Raw genomic sequence first — 19,252 nt, 5'->3', positions numbered from 1 at the left:
TGGGTGGCTCCGTCGGTTAAGTGTCTGACTCTTGATCTAGGCTCAGGTCATGATCTCGTGGTTTGTGAGTTCGAGCCCCACATCGGGCTGTGTGCTGACAGCGTGGAGCCTGCTTGGGATTCTCTCCCTCTCTCCCTCTCTGCCCCTCCTTCACACACATTCTCTCTCTCTCTCTCTCAAAATAAACAAACTAAAAAAAAAAAAACGTTTAAAAAAAACAAAAACAGGGCTCGTCTTCAATCAGAAACTTTGAATGCCTCATAGCACTGTTGCCCCTCAGCTCTCTGGTTAATTGCTATCTGACCACGTTAGGAGTCAAGACCAGTCCCTGCCTCAGAGCATCTTTCTTTGTTGCCTTGCATTTTATGCATGTTGATTTAGAAGACTGTTGGGGGGGGTAGGGTGACAGGGAATTGGGGCGCAATCTCGTGGCTACTACAGCGTAGCTTTGGGATAACCTGGATTAAAACAGACTGGCTAAATTGGAAAACTATTTTCTGGTCTGGGGATTTTGATTGGCTACAATGCACTGCTTTATTTTTAAATAACGCTGTCACTTTTAAACAATCACACTCTCCAGTTTTAAAAATGACATGTGAAAATAATTCAGTGCTTAGAGATAAGTTGGATGCTTTCCGCAACTTCTGGAAAGCCTGCTTGTACTACCACTACTGCCACTAATAATAATCAAATACATTTTCCTCCCAAAAGATTCTCTCTGGCCCATTCTGGATGAACTGTGAGCCCAAAGCTATTTCCACACTGGCCCAGAGAAATGGTCCAGGCCATTTACCCCGTGGGTCATTTATAAAGCTCCTAGACAAAGGAAGACTAGTTTTTCAAATAATTTACTACGCCAAAACACACAACAAAGGCACAAAAACCGAAATAAAACCTCCCACATCTCCCTGCGTGAGTGAAGGGATAGTTTCGACGTTTGTGAATCAGAAAGACAAATACATTTCAGGACGATTTAGAAGCTCAGTAGCTCAGCTGCTGGACAACGTAGTTTGGAAACTACCCTGGGCATGAATCATCCTCCCACATCATAGCCAGGGAGGCGGGCCCCAAGAAAGCAACTGGGAGGAGATAACGACATTTGACGCATAGTTTGAGCTGATGGGAGAATATTTAAATCCAAAAGGACAGAAGACACAGAAGTTAAGCAGCCCATGCTTAGAAAATGGATTAAATCCAGTAAGTTGGTAACCTCTGGGACACATTATTTTATATTCAATGGAGCGATGTGGCTCTGAGCTAGTTCCCTACAGATCAAGTCAAACAGGTCTAGTGCCTGCCCTCTGGATGCTCACAAAGGCGGGTCGTCCAGGAAGTAACAGAAATGTGTGTGTACGAAAAGGTGGACAAACATTATGTGGTATCATGTGGCCCCTTGTGAATGTTTCATGGACACTTTGAGTGGACCAGCCAGTCAGTTCTCCAGCTCACCGTAGCGTCATTGAATGCTGTATCTCAAGAAATGCAAATTAATTTTTAACGCCAGATTAATCAGGATGGGTCCGTCTGCAATCAAAAAGATAAAAAATGTTTTTGAAGTTGCCTTCATCCGTATAGTGGGGCAAAGAGTTGAATGTCTGTAAATGAAATAAATAAGATCAATGCTCGATGTAATGCCACGTTCACTGCTATGTCTCCAGTGCCTAGCACTTGGCAAGGCATCAGGAAGGGTGCAGTATTTATGAGCCAAGTGAAAGATGTGCTGCATAAAGAAGAGTTGTAAGACCTGAAACCATAAAACTCCTTCAAGAAAACTTAGGCAGTAAGCTCTTTAACATAGGTCTTAGCAATATATATGTGTGTGTATATATATATATATATATCAGTCTCCTCCGGGTAAGGAGAACACAATCAAAAATTTAAAAATGGAACGACATCAGGGCGCCTGGGTGGCTCAGCCAGTTAAGCATCCGACTTCAGCTCAGGTCATGATCTCGCAGTTCATGAGTTTGAGCCCCAGGTCCAGCTCTGTGCTGACAGCTCGCAGCCTGGAGCCTGCTTCGGATTCGGTGTCTCCCTCTCTCTCTGCCCCTCCCCTGATCGCGCTCTGTCTCTCGTTCTTTCTCTCAAAAATAAATAAAACATTTAAAAAATAATACGAAATAAGAGTTTAAAAAAAATGGAACAGCATCAGACTAAAAAACTTTTTCACAGTGAAGGAAACCATCATCAAAACAAAAAGGCAACCTACTGAATGGGAGAAGATGTTTGCAAATCGTACATATGCTAAGGGGTTAACATCTAAAATATTTAAAGAACTCACACAACTCAATATCAAAAACACCAAATAGTCCAATTACAAAATGGACAGAGGACTTAAAGAGATAGCTTTCCAAAGAAGACATCCAGATGGCCAGCAAGCACATGAAAAGATATTAAACATCACTAACCATCAGGGAAAGGCAAATCAAAACCCCAATGAGATATCACCTCACACCTGTCAGAATGGCTACTATCAAAGAACAAGAAATAACAAGTGTTGGCAAAGCTGCGGGGGAGAAAGGATCCCTCGTGCGCTGTCGGTGGGAATGCAGACTGGTACAGCCACTCTGGAAAACAGTATGGAGGTTCCTCATAAAGTTAAAAATAGAACTACCATATGGAGGCGCCTGGGTGGCTCAGCTGGTTGAACATCTGACTCTTGATTTCGGCTCAGGTCATGATTCCAGGGTCATGGGATCAAGCCCCATGTCAGGCTTTGTGCTGAGCATGTGGAGCCTGTGCTGAGTGTGGAGGCTTCTTGAGACTCTGTCTCTCCCTCTGCCCCTCTGCTCCACTTGCACTCATTCCCTCTCTCTCTCTCTCTCTCTCTCTCTCTCTCTCTTAAAATAAAAAATAAAATAAAATAAATAAAGGGGTGCCTGGGTGGCTCTGATGGTTAAGTGTCCAACTTCAACTTAGGTCATGATCTTGTGGTTCACGGATTCGAGCCCCACATCAGGCTCTGCGCTGACAGCTTGGAGCCTGGACCCTGATTCGGATTCTGTGTCTCCCTCTCTCTCTGTCCCTTCCCTGCTCACACTGTGTCTCTCTCTCTAAAAAATAAATAAACATTAAAAAAATACTTTTTTTAATAAATGAAAAAGAAATCCCACATGATCCAGCAATTCTACTTCTAGGTATTTATCCAAAGAAAATGAAAACACTAATTCAAAAAGACATATGCACCCCTGTGCTCATTGCAACATTATTTACGCTACCCAGTATATGGAAGCCACCTAAATGTCCATTGATAAGTGAATGCATAAAGAAGATATGATACACACACACACACACACACACACACACGCACACACACACACACACACATACACACACCACGGATATTACTCAGCCATTAAAAAATAATGAAATCTTGCCATTTGTGACAACATGGATGGACCCAGAGGGTATTATGCTAAGTGAAATAAGTCAGACAGAGAAAGACAAATACTATAGGGTCTCACTTATATGTGGAGTCTAAAAAACAAAACAAATTAACAGCATAAAACAGAAACAGACTCAGATCCAGAGAACAAACTGATTGATAGTTGCCAGAGGTGGGGGAGGAGTGGGCAGATGGACGAAATAGGCAAAAGGGATTAAGAGGTATAATCTCCTAGTTATCAAATAAATAAAACACGGAGACATATAATGTACAGCATGGGGTATACAGTCAATAGTATTGTAACAGCTTTGTTACAATATCTAGATGATAACTAGACTTACTGTCGTGACCATTTCATAATGTATATAAATATTGTATCACTATGTTGCACACCTGAAACTAATATACTATTGTATGCCAATTATTCTTCAATTGAAAAGTAGCAATTAAAAATCAAAAATAAATTAAAAAAAAAGAGTTGGCGCATATAGTGGGGAAAGCATGGGGTAAGAGTGGGTACTGCCTGGATGGGATATCCCTCCCCCAGTCATTGTCAAGAGCATAGTGTTGCACTTTCCAGAATGAAAAATTCAGAGATGAAGTCTTTTGTGCAACAGCTGGTCAAAGAGGCCAAGAGCTGGCTGTGGTGAAAACAGAATGAAGGAAGAACACAAACAAGAGTGTCATTCATCAGTTCAAATGTTTCGAGTGTACTTTGGGCGGCACAGGAAGACGGAAAGGCACCACTTAAGAGGTCAGACGACACAGAAAAGGGCTCACGTGAATAAATCAGGGAAAGACAAAGAAACCAAAAACTGGCTTCGTAACAAGTGAGAGAGGATATGGAGTGAATAATGAGTCAAGCCTACAAGAGTGGAGCCTTGGTAAAAGTCAGCTTTCAGACAAATGAATAAACTAATTCGGGCAAGCAGCAAGTGACGAAGGTCTCATTAAAAAGAGCCATCAACCAGTATGAGGCGAGGGACTACTTAGGAAATGTGACCCAACTGAAGCCAGCATGTATGATATACCAAATCGTATTGGTTTTCCTTTCTGGGCTGTATTCTGATTTATGGGAAAGGAACGTCAAAAGCCAGGACAAGAAAAATGGGACAACCACATTCATTTGGGCTCCATGATAATCCAGCCCTAGGGTAGAATAAACGTACCCTTTGCGTTTCCTACCAAAGAACTGTTTGCTAAGCAAATTATTAGTGTTGATGTCAGATTTCACCAGTTTGAGAGAAGATAATTTCTTAATTATTTCTGCAGTATTAACTTGTGTATCCATTGTAATTATCAACGTGTCTCTTCATTCAATGGACAACGAGTTTTTTTTTTTTTTTTTAACATTTTTTAATTTATTTTTGGGACAGAGAGAGACAGAGCATGAACGGGGGAGGGGCAGAGAGAGAGGGAGACACAGAATCGGAAACAGGCTCCAGGCTCCGAGCCATCAGCCCAGAGCCTGACGCGGGGCTCAAACTCACGGACCGCGAGATCGTGACCTGGCTGAAGTCGGTCGCTCAACCGACTGCGCCACCCAGGCGCCCCTCGAGTTTTTAATTAACACCTATTATGTGTCAGGAAGCGGGCTAGGCGTCAAAGGAACAGAGGTAGACTTCTACCTGTATTCTCTGCCCTCAAGAAGCTCATAGTCAGGGATCAGAGGTAGAGAGGAGTTAAAAGGAAATATCATCCATTTAAAAATCACTACTAAGTGCCTACCATGTGTCATGAGAAATGCTGTATATTCGAGATATTTGTAACTTTGCATTTCCCTACGTTTAGCCAGCACATGGGTGCAGATGAATTCACCTTAAGTGTAACAACTCAAGTAAAAATATTTTCCTTTTGGCACAGTGGAGACCAACACCAAAAAAATCTTTTCTTTTTTGCTTTTCCCCCCAACCGATTACATTTGCCTCTCCCTTCCTCCAAACCAACATCACAAGGGCCAGTGGAGTAGCTAAAAATTTCCAAGAAGAACCTGCCAGAATCAGCACCTGCTCTTCCAGCCCTCATCCCACCTCGAAGGTCTTCTTTATAATTAGAAACTTTCTAATAGCCACTTGGTATCTATATGAAGCTCAGCTATCTAATACCCAGAACGCTCCAGAAATCGCGGTGGGCCTTTGTAAAAATGTTAGGCCTCAAGTTTTCCCAAGGCCATACCTGATCTTGACTATAAGTGAAATCATATGCACTTTTACTAACTCACGTGTTACTGACTTGTGTCCCCACCTGCTCAACAGAGAGCCTCGGTCCCCTTTACCGTCTCCTCAGGTATTTCTGAACTATTCAAGAACAGTCCTTTTATGTTGTTCTACTCTTTCCATCCTCATGAATGTGAACTACCAACAAATTAACTCAACAAATGTTTCTTAGGCACATGCTATGTGCCAGACATTTGCCCAGCTGCTGGGAGACCCAGTGGGGACCATGACAGACAAGAGTCCCTTTTCTGGAGGGAGCTGCCATTTCCTCTTTTCTTTCTTTCTTTTTTTTTTTTTTTAATATTTATTTATGCTGGGGAGAGCTCAAGCATGGGAGGGGCAGAGAGAGGGGAACAGAGGATCCGAAGCAGGCTCTGTACTGACAGGCTGACGGCAGGGAGCCCAACGTGGGGCTCGAATTCACGAGCCCACAAGATCATGACCTGAGCTGAAGTCGGATGCTCAACCGACTGAGCCACCCGGGAGCTTCCATTTCTAATGAAACACCATCACTGGCAGTCCCTCCCAGCCCCAGATCCACAAGGGGCCTGAATGGTGCTGCCTACCTGCAGGAAGCTTTGGCTGAAGCCACCAGTGAGTCTGCCCAGAAGGGGTGGAAGTGCCACCTTTCTGTTCTGTGCCACACCTTGCGACCTGGACACTGAAGCAGTATTGCTTCTGCCCTGTGTCTCAGTGATGCCCCGTGTAATAAGAGCAACTTCAGCTTCTTCCCGCAGCAACACCCCCCAACACAGAGCCCCCACCACCCTGGCTCACACTTTCCAACTCGGTTCCTGTGCCTGGAGAACAAACACCATCATGTCCTACCAGATTGCTCCCCCACCCCCACAGCCCTCGGTTTCTGACACAGTCCTCCTCATAGCACCTTTTCCTTTCCACAGATCAGCTCCAGCAAACAGGGATAGGGAAGATCTAGGGATCTCCACGCACCCAGACGTGGCTGAAGCTCAGTTTGGGGCCAGCAGGACCCCTGCTACGCATGCCGTATTTCACATGACCCTGTTAAGGGTTAAGATTATTGTTCAATAATCTCATGAGGTCAGGTACAATTCTTCAGTCCATTATCAAGAACTGCAAGTTCCAGAAAGCTTTGAAAACCAGTGTTTTTGTAAGCTGTCTGCCCAAACTTCTACAGTGACAAAACCTGTGAGGCTCTCTCAATGTAAATATCTATATGTTTCTTGGCAGAAATAGTGATGTGATTGATTAATGGGTTCTGTTCCAAATTCCACTGGAGGTGTTGTTATGCACCATGCCGTATTTTTTAAATGAAAAAAATACAGCATTAAGAAACTATCTGTCCCCCAAAGCTTTTGGATAACGGGTTGGGGAACCATTTCTATACCAGCTTAAGATCAGGAAACTGACATTGAAAGACTTGGCCAAGGTCACAGAAATGTCAAGTGGCAAAGCTTGGAGTAGAATCAAGGTCTTTGTGATTCTTAACCTGTTGTGATTTCCAGTACACAAGTCTGGCTGGGTGTTTATGTAGGAGGTAGGGTACGTGGGTGGATGCTGAAATCAAAGAAAGGTTGAGAACAAGTAATCAGAGCACATGTCAAAATTCCGCCTTGCAAAATTGGTGTATCTGTTAGTCAGCCACTCTGGTGAGACCATTTGTCACAATTCTGCTCTCAAAAGAAGTTATTTTCTGAGCGTACGTTTTAGTATTGTTTTTAGAAAACTGACAAAGGGTTAAGGGGAAAATTCAGCAACAGCATCTATTTCTAAAGGATTCCATGGCCTTTATCACTCTGCTCTCTGGCAGGGACATGTGAACTTGCATTAAAAAACTTGAACAGTGTTATTTGCTCAAGATCAACCACCTGTGTGACCAAATAAGCCATGTTCCAGAAATCTGACAGCTTCGTGGGCTGCTCCCAGTACTTTAATAACCATAATCATAATAGTTGCTATTTTTGAGGCTCTACTAGGAATGGGAAATTCTGCTACATAATTTATATCATTTTATTGAATAATCTTACAGCACCCCTCAAATGAAGTTAGAGATGGTGACGACGATGATGATGGTGACGGTAGTGACAATAATGGTAGTGTATTAAGTCTTTACAGCACGGCAGGCAATGTGTGGGTGCAGTTCTTTATGGAGATGATCTCAATCCTCACAACAAACCTGTGAGACACGTACTATCATTATCCATTATTATCCCATTAAAGGTAAAGAAATGAAGGCACAGGAAGCTTACAGTAACACATTACTATAAGCTAGTTAAGTAGTCACCATTTCATAGTGGAGCAAGGTTTGGAACCCAGTTCTATCAATTTCCAAAGACCAATATGACATCGGCGAACTAGTGTTTGCAGTGGTGTATATGGCAACTCCCTGAAACACTTTTAACATCCAGCTAAATGATATGAGCATGCAACACACGGTCCCATTAGGTTGGGCCACTTACATGGATTCGGGAGTCTGATATGCAATCACTCATTAACTATGAGCGCCACCTGGTAACTACACGCACCCTGTGGAGTATCATTGCAAAGAATATTTTAGTACAGACATCAAAAGGTTGGGCAAATGGCAGGCTGCACGTGAACGAACCACATGCGGCTTGGGAGGCTCAGGGAAAGTATCAGTGCATTAAAGGATACAACAATTCTCTACAGGCAAACAAGAGTGCGTCAGATCTGCCCTCAATTACGTGAGTTGGGAATGAAAAATTTCCCCACTAGGTGCCCGGCATGTAGCAACACGGCCAGACTCTTTGGAGAGCATCAGCAGATCAAAGCAGTGACCCAGACAGAAGATCACAAAGTAGGGCAAAGTGTGAAGAGTGGCAGGATTAAGTATAATGTCTTCAGGTGATCCTGGGATTACACACTGGTGTTTTCCGTGGGCCTCAGTTGCCTCACCCATAAAATGGGGATCATAATAGCATCCAAGCTGTAGGAAGGTAACTATGTCAGATAGCCTCGGGGTCCCTTCCAGCTCTAAGCTCTGTGACTCAGTTGAAAGAGCCATTCGGGAGGCATAGTGATGACAAGGTCACAAAAGCCCTAATATTAGATTAAAACATTATTGTCCTCCTTGTTCCTGCCCACCCCCCAGTTTAATTTGAATTACGAAGATTGCCCTACAGTGAAGGTATTACAAAGATGTTTCTGCAGCAAATGTAGCTCAGCCTCAGAGAGGCAACATGTCTCCATTTGAGGCATGACCTGACCTAGAGGTATGATGGAAGGCACAGAGTACTGTCACGTCTCTGGAAGCACGTGCAGCTCAAGACTAACCTGCTTGTGTCCATATAGATGATGAAATTCAGCAGCGTAAAGACAGGGACTTCGTTACGGCTCTGGAAGCTCTGGGTTGGTTAAACTCCCCTGGAATCTCAACCAATCTGTTCTTCTGTTTCAGGGTTACCTTGTGCTCATATAATGCAAAATCATTTTGTAATGGCTTGAATGAGTAGAAAATTTATCAGGATAAAGAGAAAGAGCTAGTAGATAATCTAGTGTACTGCATGGGGGTAACTGGCAGGGAGGTTACCAGAAGGCAGTGTTAGGTCCCATTTTACCCTGCACTGTCATTAATGATACAGAAGGGGGGTGGGGGAGAGGCAGGCACATACAGTCTGCAGAAGAGCCCAATTAAGGATCCTCGAGGAAGCATGGACATTAAAAACAATGGATGTGGGAATGAAAACAAGACGTTGTGCAGGGTCTAGTTGGGAGGAATCAGCCCTATTCATCTGGAAAACAAATTAAAACCCACCATTGTCAGGATGTATGGATCAGGCAGCAGTGGGGGATGGGCAGTAGCAGTGGGAGGAGGGAAGGAACACACACAAGCAGTCTGAAGGAGGCCCCTGTCCTGAGAGATGATATACAGACCTGTGTTGCAAAGCAATGAGACTGTGTTCTTATAGATAAGGTACAAAAAGAGATGAGACACCCATCCAGACTGTTAAGCAGGAAAAAGATGTATTTTGTTTGGGTTTTATTTTATTTTGCTAAGAATATCTGGTCTGTATCCATCCGTCCCATTTATTCTTCCAACGCACATTGACTGGCGTACTTGTTTTGCTTAGTTCTTGTACAAGTGCTTTGGGAACTACTGTGGAGCCAGGTGAGTTGTGGTCCTTGCCCTCAAGGAGCTTAAGATATAAGTGGGGACACAAGACAACTGCGCAAGAGTTATAAATACAAGTAAAGACATACCACAGGTTACAGGGAATCTACACAGTGTCCCCTTTGCTATGAGCAAGAAGACAGTGATGGTGAGTAGAATAAAAATTAACAAGGAATCCTATCCTCCATGGACAGATGGAGTAATTCTTAGGACGTGGCTTTGAAGATTCTACCTCCTCAATCCCACATGACCTATGGGATGTGCCCATAACAAACTAGCCAAGACTTTTCAGTGTGGCTACGAGTCACCAGAATTAGTTGAGTTAATATGGTCAAGGGTGTTCCGCCAGGCAAAGAGGGCTCATAAGGCAAATCCCTACTTTCCAACCCTGGAGAGAAAGCTTTCGCTTTCCCATCCCTCTCTCGGTGGATCTACTGATTTTTTTGGGAGCTGACATTCAATCTCATTTCTCACATTCCCAAGTGCTCACTCCTAGGTGGTGCTGAATATAAAAAAGCCAATATCACACTGCCTCCAGATTGGGAAACAGGCAGAGGCGCACATTGGGGCAGACAATTACTGTTTGTATTGATTGAGAATACAGACTGAAAATCCAGCCATGAAGGACTCAAAAGCAATTAAAAATCAGAAAAAAAAAAACCCAGCTACCCCACTCCCATCACATGGACCCAACACAATGCACACCTATAAATGAAAAACAAACACACTTCTAAATAACCCCTGAATAAAAGAGGAATTTAAATTGATATCACAAATGCTTAAAACTGAAGGATGATGTGAGCAACCAAAGTCTGTCGGAAGCAGTCAAGGCAACAACATATGGCCTTAAATTCACTTGTTAGAAAATAAAACCAAATAAAAAATAAATTAATTAAGCTATCAACTTCAGAACAAATTGAAGGTAAAATCAGAAAATGGCAAAATAGACGACAAACAAAACTTTTTAAAGGTCAAAGCTTCATTCCGTAAGGACTCTGAAGAAAATAGAAGGTATAAATAAATACCACCAGGAAGCCAAGGAGGAGCACGAACACAGGTACCACGGTGATATTAAAAACAAGACAATGGTACATGAAATTTTAAACTAACATGTTTCAATGGGAAAATTTCTAGGAGACAAATTACTAAAATTTGCCCAATAAGAAGTAGAAAATCATAGGCAAAGAACACAGAATGGATTGAAAGGATAAGCAGTTTTATCATTCCAAGTCTTTAAATCACAGACAACTCCCATTTTATAGAAATGGTTCCATAGTATAGAAAAATGTGAGCTACTCCCACAAATCAGACAAAGCTAGAAAGGAAAAAAAAATATATACACTAATGTCACTTGTGCATATCAATACAAAGAAAATGGAATTTAGCAGCTTATTAGAATGATAGATTATGTTTCCAAGTAGGGTTTCTCCCAGAAATGTAAGGATAGTTCACCATTAGCAAATTATTTTTTAAGTTTATTTATTTATTTTGAGAGAGAGAGGGAGAGAGCATGTGCATGCATGTGCAAGCGGGGGAGGGGTAAAGAGAGAGGGAGAGAGGGAAAGAGAGAGAGAGAGAGAGAGAGAGAGAGAGAGAGAATCCCAAGTAGGCTCCAGCTGTCAGTGCAGACCCTGAGGTGGGGCTTAATCTGATGAACTGTGAGATCATGACCTGAGCCAAAATCAAGAATTGGATGCTTAACTGACTGAGCCACCCGGGTGCCTCAACATTAGCAAATTATCAATGTAATTAATTCACTACTGTGATAGATTAAAGAGACAAACTAATGGAAGCTTGCCATTTGCAACTACGTGGATGGAACTGGAGGGTATTATGCTAAGTGAAATTAGTCAGAGAAAGACAAATATCATATGACTTCACTCATATGAGGCCTTTAAGAGACAAAACAGATGAACAGAAGGGAAGGGAAACAAAAATAATATAAAAACAGGGAGGGGGACAAAACAGAAGAGACTCATAAATACGGAGAACAAACTGGGGGTTACTGGAGGGGTTGTGGAGGGGGGATGGGCAAAATGGGTAAGGGGCACTAAGGAATCTACTCCAGAAATCATTGTTGCACTATATGCTAACTAATTTGGATGTAAATTTAAAAAAACAAAAAATAAAAGTATAAATAAATAAACAAACAAATAAATTAATAAATTTGCATTTTGGAAAGCAGCCAAAATAAAAAAAAAGAAGAGAGACAAACTATACAATCATCTCAACATACACAGAAAAAGTAATCTGACAAAATGTAAGACCCATTCATGATTAAAAACCCATAGCAAACAAGGAATAGAACTGGCTCAACAAACCTTTAAAAAAAACTACCAGTAGGTAATTTTGGGTATGAGCACAGGAAGCTTTGGAGTCAGACTGGACAGGTTTGGATCCTGGTTCCATCACATATAATGTGTATGTTGTTGGGAAAATCGCTTAATCCCTCTGAACTTCACTTTCCTCATCCACAAATATTAAGAAAATAATATCACCTTCCTCATAGTGTTGGTATGAGGATTAAATGACATAAAATATATCAAGGCACTTACCAGAGTGCCAGGCAATGCTAAGTACTCAGTAAACATTACTGGTAGCAATTATGGGTAGTACTTCTTGACAAAACATTAAGATGAGAAATAAAACACTTACTATTCAACACTCTGATGTCCTAGCCTATACAATAAAGTAAGAAAAATAAATTAGGGAATAAGTATTAGAAAGCAAAAGACGAAAGTGCTGTTATTTGCAAACAACATGGCTATATAGAAATCCAAAACAGTTAACTGATAAACTATCAGGACCAATATGAAAGTCCAGAAAGGTGGCTGGATAAAATATCAGCTTACTAAAATCAATAGCTTTCCTATACATTAGCAATAACTTATTAGGATAGCTGATTAGAAACTGCCTCAGTTACAATAGCAACAGCAACAGAAACTATAAAATACTAGTTTTGAGACCCCGAGAAAGTAATTTAGCCTTTCTGGGCCTCACTCTTCTCCTGTATCAAATAGCTACACAACAGCACCTACTTTATAGGGTTCTTATAAGGACTGAATGAGCCAAACCATGCAGAGTGCTTAGCAGAGTTCTCCCTGACACAGACTATGTACCCATCACACGGTAGCATTATTACTACTATTGTCATTAGTTTGAAATGGTCTACTTCTCTTCCTCACAAGTCCTGGTGAAAGAGGTATGACTCACAGTGTCACCCTCTTTCTGCAAGTACGAAATTGTTCATAGAGAGAAGCAGAATGGTTTAGCCAAAGTGGGAGCATGTCAGCACCCAAATTAGATACACCATCTGGTTTCCCCTTTGGACAACCGAAGCACTCTGATGTTCAGAGCAGTAAACAGACTGGCATGGTTCAGGGTGCGTGGGAGGGGTCTGTGGCCTGGAGCAATCCTGGAATTGTGCTCTTCGTCTTGCTAACAAAACCCCTGGAAGACCAGGACAAATCTAGTTATTCGGGGATTAAATCAAGTCAGTCCCAAGCTAATCATGAGCAGTGATGAGGGGTTCAGAGCTGCTTTTCATGTCTAAGGAGTCACTGCTTTTGCAATGAATGGCCCGTTTCATGTGCCCACCCTTCCCACGAAGAAATGGCTTTTCATGATTCCATTCGGTACTTCATTCTTACAGATAATATTTCATGGACCCTGAAGATTGCTAGACTCTTCGCTATGCATCTTATATTTATCTCCTTTAATCATCACAATGCCTTCTGAGATAGATAGCGTTTTTATCCTCCTCTGGCATACAGGAAACTGAGGCACAGAGAAATTAATGATTTGTGCCAGCTCATGTAGCAAGTGAGTAAAGGGGCTATTATTAGAATCCAGGTCTGTGGACACCTAGCTCCTTCCACTCGACCATGACTTGACTGAAGAACACTTTGTTCTATTGTGCTTTTCATGTAGTTCCCAAAAGTACGAGGGAGAGAGGTTCTTTGGAGGAAAGCACCTGTTAGGCATGTGGCTTTGGCCACCAGCTCTTCCAAGCTAGGGTAAGAAGCATGAATTGTTTGTTGTTGTTGTTGTTGTTGTTTTTCCAGGTAGCAGAAGCTAAAGCTGTCATATGGCACTGCAAATAGTATGGCATGGAAAGAGCAAAGTCAGTAAGCCCTCAACGATGGCTGCCATTAACTGGATGACATCTTCAAGGTAGTAGCCTTTCTCTCCTGAGGCAGTAACAAACACACAAAAACAAAACAAAACCGAGATAATTTCCAGACCCAAGGGCTCTACTACACTTTGATGGAGGTGTAACAAACCACAGTTCCCCATTCTCTTCTGTTCCCAAATTGTCTTGACTAACTAAGTCAGGCAGGCCACAAGGTCTGCAGCAGAAATCTGATCTGCTGGGCCTGGACCCTTCCAGGCCAGCCTCTTTCTTCTCTCTTCTCCCAAGCAAGAGCCTGTTTCCTGGTGAGCCTGAACTTGCATGGTATGTACAGGGTCTTCCCTTCTGGCAATTTTTTTCACTTCTAGGGGATTCCACAGATGTCTAGCTTCATTTTGCAAGGTCCATCTGTCCAGAGCTCAATTCAACCGAAGCCAATGCTCTGCAGTCCAGAGAAGTCCATGCTGCATATGCAGTTCTTTTCTAACGAAGATGGGACCCGGTCTCAAGCTACACTCGATACACCATACATCTATGATTTAACAAATATTTTAGTAAATAAGGAACTTCTTACCTTGGTGAAACTTATCTACTAAAGACTTACAGCAAGCATGATTTAATGGTGAACATTTAGAAGCATTTTCATTAAAATGAAAAAGAAGAAAAGAATGATCATTAACAACCACTATTCCATATGGTACTAAATATCCTAATCAATATAATAAGAGCTAAAAAGGGGCACCCAGGGGCGCCTGGGTGGCTCAGTCAGTTGGGCGTCCGACTTCAGCTCAGGTCATGATCTTGAAGTCTGTGGGTTCAAGCCCCATATGGGGCTCTGTGCTGATAGCTCAGAGCCAGGAGCCTGCTTCAGATTCTGTCTGTCTGTCTGTCTCTCTCGGCTCTTCCCCTGCTTGCATCTGTCTCTCTCTCTCAAAATAATAAATAAACATTAAAAATAATAGGGGCGCCTGGGTGGCTCAGTCGGTTGAGCATCCGACTTCGGCTCGGGTCATGATCTCACAGTCTGTGAGTTCGAGCCCCGCATCAGGCTCCATGCTCACAGCTCAGAGCCTGGAGCCTGTTTCGGATTCTGTGTCTCCCTCTCTCTCTGACCCTCCCCCGTTCATGCTCTGTCTCTCTCTGTCTAAAAAATAAATAAACGTTAAAAAAAATTAAAAAAAAAATCAAAAATAATAAAAAAAATAACAAAAAGGGGCACCTGGGTGGCTCAGTCAGTTAAGCGTCCAACTCTTGTTTTCAGCTCAGGTCATGACCTTGCAGTTTCGTGAGTTCGAGGCCCACGTCGGGTTCTGTGCTGGCAGCACGGAGCCTGCTTGGAATTCTCTCCCTCCATCCCTCTCTGCCCCTGCCCCACTCATGTTGTCCCTGTCTCTCTCTAAATAAATAAATAAACTTAAAAAAAAGAAGATAGGTTTAAAAATAAAGTGAAATGTAAACTATTTAGAGTGATAGCACTTTTTAAATTGACTGGGTATATGATTCACAGGCAAAAATCAACAGTGTTCTGTATACCAGCAATAACCAATTGGAAAAGGTAATAGAAAAACATCACACTGATTACAGAAAAAAAGACTCTAAAATGCATAGGAATAAATCTGACCAAAAGAATGGTCAAAATGTTAAAGGAGAAAGCTATGAAACTTTACTGAGCAACATAAAAAAGGACCTGCTTATAAATGGAAGATGTGATGTTAAGGTTACAAATTCTCACAAAAGTAATCTTGTAAGAACAACACAATGACAGTCTACATCCTAAATGTTATTTCCTAAGATTTGGAAAACTGAGTCTAAAATTTATGAATATAGTGAATATGCAATAGACAAGAACATTTTTAAAAGAAATAGACAAGATACTTGCCTGATAGATATCAGAGCGCATGATACATCTGAGTAATTAAAAATGTATTTGCATAGGACTGGATAAATATAAATAGATATAATTAAAAGTTTAAAAATTTGATTCACATATATATGGGATAGATTATGATAAAAGTGGCATCTCAAATCAATGAAAAGCCTGACAATTGAAAACTGCATCTGGGAAATTGGCTATCAATTTAAATACATAGTATGCTTATCTAAAATACATCATTGGCAAGAAATAAATTTCTGGTGAATTAAAAACCTTATATATATATGTGTGTGTGTGTGTGTGTATAATCATTTAGAATATATAATAAACACCTACAAATCAACAAGACAAAGATCATCAACACAATAGCAAAATGGGCAAAGAATAAAAAACAACACTACAGAATAGTAAACCTAAGTGGCCAATATATCTGAAAATATATCCAGTCTTCCTAGTAATTAATGAGATCCTGTGTTCATCTATCAGACTGTCAAAATGTAAATTTTTTAAATCACTGAATGTTGGCAGGAAAAATGTTTAACCTTGCCATTAGATGTAACTTCCAGGTGGGAGGAAATGCAAGGGAAAGAACATGTTAAATGACACCACGATAAACCGATCAGACATATACAGAATATAGAGACAACAAACTTGGTGTCTTTATTTTTTAATTTTTAAAAAATGTTTATTTATTTTGAGAAACAAAGAGAGACCATGAGTAAGGGAGAGGGAAAGAGCGAGAGGATTCCAAGCAGGTTCCGCACTCTCAGCACAGAGCCCAACACGGGACTCTACCTCAAGAACCAAGAGGTCATGACCTGAGCTGAAATCAAGAATTGGACCCTTAACTGACTGCACCACGCAGGCACCCCAAACTTGGTGTATTTAAAGGGCAATGTCACGGGGAAAAAAGAAGGGAACACAGTTATAGAATAAAAAGTTTAAAGAGTCATAACAGATGCAAAGGGTTGCACATATGACCAAACTGACTAAAAAAGAAATTTAAAAATCTGAATAGACCTATATATAGAGATTGAGTTAATAATCAAAAGAGCCCAGGACAAGAAGGCTTCACTGGTGAATTCTACAAAATGTTAAAAGAAGAACTAACACTGATACTTTACAAACTCTCCCAAATTTAAAAGAGGAGGGAACACTTCCTAATTCCTTCTATGAGGCTAGTGTCACCCTCATACCAAAACCAGACAAAGATGTCACAAGAAAACAGACCAATACCCTTCACAAATACAGATGTAAACATCTCAGCAATATAGTAACAAAGCAAAGTTAGAAGAACATAAAAAATATTATGCACAATTACCAGGTGGGATTTATCCCCAAAATACAAGATTGATTCAACATAAGAAAATCAATCAATGTAACACACAGTATCAATAAAGAAGACCTCACATGATCGTCTCAATAGATATAGAAAAAAACACTTGACAAAACTCAACATTCCTTCATGATAAAAACACCCAAAAAACTAGAGATAAAAGGAAATGTCCCCAACCTAATAAAGGAAATCTATTACAAACCCAGAACTAACATCAAAATAATGAAAGACTGAAAGTTTCTCCCTAAGATCACTAGACATGAATGTCAGCTCTCACTATTCCTTTCCAACATTGTACCAGAGGCTCTAGCCGGGGCAATTAGTCCACAGAAAGAAAGAAATGGTATCTAGGTTGAAAAAGAAGTAAATCTACCCCTATTCACAGATGACATGACCTTATAATTAGAAAATCTTAAGGAATCCGTTTAAAAACTATTAAAACAAATGAGTTCAGCAAAGTTCCAGAGTAGGAAATCAATATTAAAAGTGTATTTCTACACATTAGGAATAGAAAATCTGAAAATGAAATGGACAAATCATTTCCATTGACAATAGTATCAAGAAAGAATAAAATACTTAGGAATAACTTTAACCAAAGAAGTGAAAAAAAAGTTGTACACTGAAAACAATAAAACATTGTTGATAGAAAATAAGAAATAAATGGAAAGACCTCCCATGTTTATGAACTAAAAGACTTAGTATTATTAAGATGGTATCACTCCTCAAAATGATCTATAGATTCAGTGCAATCCCTTTCAAACTTCTAGTGGCCTTTTTTTTCAGACATGAATAAGCAGATTCTAAAATGCAAGAGTCCCAGAATAGCCAAAACGATCTTGAAAAAAGAACTAAGTTGGAAGACTCACACTTCCTAGTTTCAAAACTTACTATAAAGCTACAGTGATCAAGACCATGTGCAACTGGCATAAGCAGAGACACAGAGATCAATGGGATCGAATTGAGAGTCCAAGACCATTTAAAGAAAAAAGAACAGTCTCTTCAACAAATGGCTGTAGGACAACTGGATATCCAGGTGCAAAATAAGCAATTTTGATGCCAGCCTTACATAATATACAAAATATAACTGAAAATGGTTCAAAGACCTAAATAAAAGAGCTAAACTATACAGCTCTTAGAAGGAAATATAGGAGTTGGTCTTCATGTGTTTGAACGAGACAACATTTTGTTAGATATGATACCAGAGTATGAGCAACCAAAGGGGGGAAAATGGATAAATCAGACTTTGTACAAATTAAAAAGTTTTGTGTGCCAAACGGCATTACCGAGAAAGTGAAGACATGGGGCACTTGGGTGGTTCAGTCGGATGAGCATCTGACTCTCGATTTCAGGTCAAGTCATGATCCTGGGGTCATGGGATCAAGCCCCACGTTGAGCTCCATGCTAAGCATGGAGCCTGCTTAAGATTCTCCCTCTCTCTCTCTCATCCCCCCCTCTATTCCTCTCCCCCACTCATGCTTGCTTTCTCTCTCTAAAAACAAATGCATAAAAATAAAGAACGTGAAAAGACAAGGCACAAAATAGGAGAAAATATTTATAAATCATATATCTGATGAGGAACTTGTATCTAGAATATATAGGAAGCTTCTACAACACAATAATAAAAATTAATAAAGGATTAAGGTGGTAAAAGATATAAACAAATTTCCCCAAAGATGACATACAAATGTTAAACACACACACACACACACACACACACACACACACACACACTCACACAGAGAAAGATTCTCAACATCATTATGGAAATTCAAATCAAAACCACAATTTGATACCACTTCATGCCTGACAGGATGGCTATCATTTTTTTTAAAAAAGGTAAATGACAAATGTTGTCAAGTATTCAGGGATATTGGAACCCTTATGCATTCATTGCTGATGGGATTGCAAAATGGTTCAGCCATTGTTGAAAACAGTTTCACTGTTCCTCAAGATGGTAAACAAGGAGTTACCATATGACTTAACAATTCCACTCTGAGGTACAAATCCAAGAGAAACGAAAACATATGTCCACACAAAAATTTGTATAGAAATGTTCATAGCAGCATTATTTATAAAAGCCCCAAAGTGGAAACAATCCAAATGTCCATCAATACACAAATGGATAAACAAAATGTAGAAAATCAATCCGATGTACATTCATACTCTTGAGTGGAATTTAAATTTGGAAAAGTCACGTAT

The sequence above is a fragment of the Panthera uncia genome, chromosome X (genome assembly GCF_023721935.1).
Source record: "Panthera uncia isolate 11264 chromosome X, Puncia_PCG_1.0, whole genome shotgun sequence".
Lineage (NCBI taxonomy): Eukaryota > Metazoa > Chordata > Mammalia > Carnivora > Felidae > Panthera > Panthera uncia.
This window is presented reverse-complemented; position numbering follows the sequence as displayed.